Raw genomic sequence first — 7,726 nt, 5'->3', positions numbered from 1 at the left:
AATTGTTTCGAATGAAGCCAAGCGAAACTATTATTGACATATACACCCATTTTACGGATGTCGTCAATAATTTAAAAGCTCTTGATAAATATTTTTTTAATCTTGAACTTATAATCAAGATTCTAAGATCCCTTCTAAAGAGTTGAGATCTGAAAGTAATTGCAATACAAAAGGAAAAAGACTTAAACATGTTTCCACTTGAAGAACTTTTCGAGTCTTTGATAACCTACAAAATGACTTATGTGTCACATGATGAACTTGAAAACAATCTTTCAAAGAACAAGAAGGATTTTACAATTAGAAAAAAAGAAGACCATTCGAGCAAAAGATCAAGTGATGATGACCTTGAACTCCTAATAACAAAGGTTAAAAAGTTCATGAAATAAGAATCAAAAAATAAAAATAAACTTAAAAAGAAGAGGTTGCTAAAGAAAAAAAAGGTACTCAAGGTAGCTTGGGACAAATCGAGGACATCCGAAGACAAGAAGCAAACAACAAAGACAAAGTGATGAACTATACCTTAGTGGCTCTCGACGATGAGGTAAATGACTCACCTGAAACCTCTTTACCTTACAATGAAACTACTTGAGCTGTTTAATGATTTTAAATTAGTTAGTAAGAAATATAAAAAAAAAAACTTGAGCATGCTCATATAAAATCAATCGTATGAATTGAAATAATTAAAAAGAGGAAAGTAGTTTTTTCTTGAAAAGTTCTCTATCTTTAAAGCTTTGGCCATTTTTCAATAAGAGATTGATGAATCTAGTTATATCATTTAGAATCTTTTCAAAGTGATTTTGATGATTTCACAAATTAAAAGAGTTGAAAATAATGATGAATATTTTGAAATAAATGTTTGTATCATGCTTGATGGTTTTACATTTTAAAATTATGCATGATGAGTTAAAGTAATGATGGTTTAAAAAATATTTATTCAAATGTACGAATTGATAATCTTTTTGTCATATGAATCATGATTCCTTCACTTGATGACTCGATATTTCTTATGCACGAACCATATTCTCCTTTCTTCTTATCGTTTACTAAAGAGGAGAATTTTTCAAATGAATCATGAATTTTCATAATTATAACTTAAGTTTTTTTTATGATTCTTGATGAATCAAGATATATTATATATGAATCGAGATCCTTTATGTATTCTCCCATGACTCTTTTTGCAATAGGAAAGTCTTTATCTAAATCATGATATTGAATTCTCGATATTTAATACTTGAGATTTTTTTATAAATCAAGATCTTTGATCTCTAAAGTTTCTTTTTGCTATTTACTAAAGGGAGATTTGCTAAAATAAATCATGTCTTTGGTATTCATGCCTTAATCCTTCATAATCTTTGATATTATATCTTTCATGACATGATTCCTTTGTATTTATGACTTGTATGCCTCATGTAATAATTGAAATATTTTGCACTATTGTATCCTTCCATTCCTTTTGACAATAACAAAGGGGGAGAGAAAATTACTATCTTGCATATCTCAATAAAAGAAAATTGCTAGCTTGCAAAGAAAGACAAAACTTGCAAGCTTGCACATCTCAAAGGAAAAAAGTCTTGTTAGTTTGCGCATCACAAAAATTAGTAAAAAAGGTGCTAGCTTGCACATTGTAAAGAGAAGCAAAAAGTTGCTATCTCAAGAGAAGCAAAAACTTTGCTAAACTTCACATTCTCATAGAACTTGCTAGCTTATGCATTGCAAAGGAAGTAAAAATTGTTAGCTCAAACATTGCAAAGGAAGGAACAAATTGCTAGCTTGCACTTCTTAAAAGAGAAGAAAGAACTCACTAGCTTGTATGTTCTAAAGTGATGAAAAATTTATGAAATTATGAAGCTTACATATTTTTAAAACTTGATAGTTACACATCTCCTTTTTGTTGATGACAAAGGGAGAGAAATTATAATGATCACGCATGGAATAATATATTGAAATTTTGATTATGCATGATTTTATGACGACATGTTGCTTGGATTCATAATTTATATCTGAATTTATGTTTCTATCAAAATGATATATTGATAGGGGGATTCATAAAAAATGCATGGAATGGATTTATATTTCTACCCAATATGATAGGATCCATTATGGTTAAGTTGACAGGGGACCTCTATAAATAGGAGGGAACCAAAGACCCATAGGCTAGAGGTTCCTTTTAGCTGCCTCCTCCTATTCGCCTCTCTCCCTCTCCTCCTCATATTGCAGCCCCTATTTAGGACGTGTGGATAGCAAGAAGGGGCAGTCTCTTCTTGATTGCGTGGTGCGCATGAGGAAGAGTTTTGTGTAGCGATGTGAGAAGCATCTTCGCAGCCCCTGCCAAGTGGATCACCGCTACAGAGGAGGATAGTTGACTTCCTTTATCCTCTCCTATAGATCTATAGGTTTTCAGATATATGTGTCTGATCCCCATTTGAGACAACGGCTTTGTCAGTGGATCTGCAATGTTATCTTCAGATGGAACTCTTTCCACTGCTACATCTCCTCGGGTCACGATCTCTCTGATCAGGTGGAACCTCCTTAGAACATGCTTAGATTTCTGATGAGACTTAGGTTCCTTTGCTTCAACAATCGCCCCGTTGTTATCGCAATATAAGGGAACCGACTCCTTGCTACTTAGCACGACTCTTAGATCTGTGATGAACTTATTCATCCAGACTCCCTCTTTTGCTGCATCTACTACAGCAATATACTCCGCCTCTATGGTCGAGTCAGCATTAGTATCTTGCATGGAACTCTTCCAGCATATTGCTCCTAATTCAATGTGTACATATATCCTGAATTCGACTTGCTATAATCGACATCGGACTGAAAACTCGAGTCTGTGCAGCCTTCAACCTTGAGGCTAATATCTTTATATACTAGTAAAAGATTCTTAGTTCTTCTCAAGTACTTAAGGATACACTTTACTGCTTTCTTGTGCTCCAAGCCTGGATTCGCTTAATACATGCTTGTAACACTCGGAGCATATGCTATATCAGGCTTGGTACATAGGATGACATACATGATAGACTCTATTGCTAAGGCATAGGGTATCCTATCCATGTTTACCCTTTCTTTAGGAGTCTTTGAGGACATACTCCTAAAAAGCGATATCCCATGTCTCATCAGTATGAGACATCTCTTGGAATTTTTCATGCCAAACCTTTTGACAATGGTGTCTATGTACCTGGACTAAGATAAGCCAAGCATCCTCTTGGATCTATCTCTATAGATCTGAATCCCCAAGATATATGATGCTACCCCAAAGTCCTAAATGGAGAAGTGTCTAGATAACCAAGCCTTTACTATGGATAATATTCCTACATCATTCCCAATGATTAGGATGTCATCCACATATAATACCAAGAAGGTGATAGTGCTCCCACTTACCTTCTTATACACACAAGGCTCATCTTCGTTCTTAACAAAGTCATAAGATCTGATTGCCTCATCAAATCTTATGTTCCAACTTTGGAAAGATTACTTTAGTCCATAAATGGATCTAAGCAACCTGCACACCTTATCTGGGCAATCCTTGGACATGAATCACTTGGGCTGTATCATATACACCTCCTCCTCGAGGTTGCAGTTTTCACGTCCATCTACCAGATCTCATAATCATAGTGTGCTGCAATAGCCAATAGAATTCGGATGGATTTTAGCATGGCTACGAGTGAGAAGGTTTCGTCACAGTCAACACCTTGCCTTTGACGATACCTCTTAGCCACTAGCCTTACTTTATAGGTCTCTACCTTTCCATCTACTCCGATCTTTTTCTTAAAGATCCACTTTCAACCGATGGATACAATACCCTCGGGTGCATCAACTAGGTTCCAAACCTTGTTGGAGTATATGGAATCCATCTAAGAATTCATGGCTTCTTGCCACTTCCCAGAGTATACTCATAATAGCCTCCTCGTAGGTCTGAGGATCAATATCCTCAACATCCTCTTCTCCAATATATCCCATATATCTCTCAGGAGGATGAGATACTCTGCCGGACCTACGTAAAGTTGAAACTTGTGTGTCAGGTACCTGAACAGACTCAGGCTGTAGAGTAGTGCTTGAGCTAGGTTCTCTAACCTCGCTCAACTATATCATGCTCCCACTGTCTCCACCAAGAATGTGTTCCTTCTCAAAGAACACTGCTTTCTTGGCTACAAAGGACTTTTGGTCATCGAGATGATAGAAATAACACCCACAAGTTTCCTTGGGGTATCCCATGAACTTGCACCGCTTCTTTCTTGATTCCAACTTATCAGGGTTGTGTCATTTAACGTGGGCAAGGCAGTCCCAAATCTTAACAACCTTAAGATCAGACTTCTTCTTTTTCCATATCTCATATGGTGTAGACACTACCGACTTAGTTGGAACTTTGTTCAGAATGTAAGCTGCAGTCTCTAGGGCATATCCCCAGAATGAGATGGGTAGGTCAGTGAAACTCATCATGGATCGTACCATGGTCCTTAAGGAACTGGGTAAACTCTATACTTAAGTACTCATCTCCTCGATCCGATCGAAGAGTCTTGATACTCTTTCCGGTCTAGTTTTCCACTTTATTCTTATACTTTTTGAATTTCTCAAAGGCCTCGAACTTATTCTTCATTAAGTACACATGTCCATACCTTGAGAAATCATCAGTAAAAGTAATGAAGTAAGAGTAACCACCAATGACATTAGTTGACATGGGTCCACATACATCACTATGTATGAGTTCCCATAAATAGAGAGTTGATCAGTTTTCTACGAAGGCGAGGCTCGCAGGTTGCATATGACTCATAGTTGAATGGATCTAGATATCCATCCTTTAGTAACTTTTGAATCCTTCCCTCATGGATGTGACTTAGCCTACAATGCCACAAGTATACACTATTCACCTTATCTCGTTTTCTCTTAGACACACTTACATTCATGATATGTGGAGTAGTGTCTAGCATAAATAAATTATTATATAATATTCCTCTCGTGATGACCTTATCATCTAATAATATTGAACAACCATTGTTCTAAAAAACTAATTTATATCCACTAACTATCAAACATGAAATGAAAATAATATTTTTGATAATAGAAGAAACAAAATAACATGCATCCAATGCAATAATAGCTCCACCAAGCAGATGTAGGGCGACCTCGCCAATAGCTACTGTAGCAACTTTTGCTTTATTACACATCTTGAGGTTCATCTCGTCTCTCGCTAGTCTCCCAAGCCTTATCAGAACTTGTAACGAATTACAAATATTATAAGCACTACCGACATCCAATACCCATGTGTTATCATAAGAGTCTGACAAATAGAGACTAATAATGAATATACCTGAAGCTTCTCCAAGCTTCTGTTTCGCCCTCTCTGCAAGGTACTCTTTGTAGTTCCTCTTCCAATGTTCATATTTTCCGTAGTGGAAGTACTGATCATTGTCCTTTGCCAGGTCTTTCTTAGTAATATTTATTTTACCTGGTCTGCTCTTGCCCTTGCCCTTCTTAAGGGACTTTTTTACTTTTCTTTTCTTTCTGGTCTCACCAGTATAGAGAACTGACTTCTCTTTCTTGATAGTGCTCTATGTCTCTCTCAACATATTGAGGAGCTACGGGAGAGTCACCTCAAGCTTATTCATATTAAAATTCATTATGAATTGTGAAAAGGAATATAATAGGGACTGAAGTACAAGATCCATACACAGGTTATCCTCTTGGACCATTCGTAGACCTGTGAGTTTCTCTATCCACTCAATCATCTTTAGGATACGGTTTTGAACCGGTGTCCCCTCAGTCATCCTAGCGCGGAAGAGGCTCTTGATATCTCATATCACTGAGCCCTTCCCTGTTCCTTAAACAGTTTACGAACATGTAGGAGAATGGATCTGACATCTATATTTTCATGTTGTTTCTGTAACTCAAGAGTCATTGAGCTCAACATGTAACACTAAGCAAGAGTGGAGTCATCAATATACTTCACGTAGCTAGCGATCTCAACCTCGCTTGCCCCTTCCTCAAGCGTAGGCTCACTGTATCAAGGACATATACGATTTTCTCCATCGTGAGAATAATTCTCAAGTTGTGGAGCCAATCCGTATAATTTGGACCAATGAGGTGGTTGACATCAAGTATGTCACGTAAGGGATTTGAAAGCGATATTTTCTAAAAATAAATATTTAACATAAATAAATAACATATAAATTTTGTAAAAATGAACAATCAAGATATGAACTTCTATCTTAATATGCTCCCACTATTTTATTGGCAAGTCACGTAACACCCTCAGCACGTGAAACAGAAGTCTTCGGCATACTTCTAGTGGGGATCGGGATTCAATCAGCGTCTTAGTATAAAGGGACTCGACCAATCACACTAAGCCTGAAAAGTACGCAACTCATGTCGATCACAACTTCTTGTGATTTTCGTCTTGTTCGACCTCCGAATCACCATAGTCTCGAAGGACTCGACCAACCAAGATATTCGGCTAAGTTAACACCATCATTACAAGATGAGTCTGATTCGATGATATACCCTCGAGGGACTTGACTAAGCATACCATGTCTTTAAGTCACCGGTGACATCTCTATATTGTAGACAAGATAGCGAATCACGATATAAGTGAGTCTCGAGGGACTTGAGTAACTCAACCTACATCGAGAATTGATCCCTACCTATAATAATGGAAGGCCACGTTGGTCAATCTAATTGTCACACATTTACCGACTTAATATTGTAAAGAGAGGGATTTCTTTGATTTGGTCTCCTAATGTGATATATCACACACATATATATTTAATATATATCTACATCGCATGCAAATATATATATATATATATATATATATATATATATATATATATATATATATATATATATATATATATATATATATATATATATATATATATATATATATATATATATATATATATATATATATATATATATATATATATATATATATATATATGCATATCTAGTAGGTGTATAAATAATCACACATCACATGAGCAATTACACCAGATGATCATGGATCACAATCTAATGTGATCAGACCCGAGCCAATGGGTCTAATCACTCACATCAATATCTATGTGTGTAGCGGTGCATATCCATACCCTGTGATCGTCCATCTCGTCATCGTCAATTCCGTCGACATTTCGACGAATCTCCATGCATCGCGATCGTTTGTTTCGTGGGTCTCGCTATCACTTCTATGCTTTCGCTATGCCTTCTCGTGTGATTACAACTTAATCATAGGTACATAGGTCTGACAATAAACGAGAAATAAAATGGAGGCTCGCAGGCCTCAATAATAAAAATTACAAGTACATACATCACACGATCCATTATCATCCGTTCACATATTATACATCACATGTATAAATCATCATCATGTAGGACTATTAGATAATAATAAAAAATAATAATCAATTAAACTTTTTAATTAATTAATATTTTTTTTGAAATCAGGGATATGTAAGGAATTTTTTAAATTCTGAGGGGCATTTTTATAATTTGGGTAAAAGATAGAATCTCAAATTTCTAAAATTCTAAGAGGCAAAACAATCTTTTGCCCAAAAAACCCTAAGCCCCTTTCTCCCTCTTTCCTACTACGGCTGCCACCACCTTGTCGGCTTGTGTGACGGGGGGCATGGGGGCGCCACCCCCGCGGGTGGTTCTACTCACGGGGCACTACCTCGCCCTCACCCCGCGGGTGCAACGGCCACAAGCGTCGTTGCCCCGCAGCGCCTCTGCA

Source organism: Musa acuminata, chromosome BXJ3-11 (genome assembly GCF_036884655.1).
Source record: "Musa acuminata AAA Group cultivar baxijiao chromosome BXJ3-11, Cavendish_Baxijiao_AAA, whole genome shotgun sequence".
In the NCBI taxonomy this organism is placed as follows: Eukaryota; Viridiplantae; Streptophyta; class Magnoliopsida; order Zingiberales; family Musaceae; genus Musa; species Musa acuminata.
Note: the sequence above shows the minus strand (reverse complement) of the source record.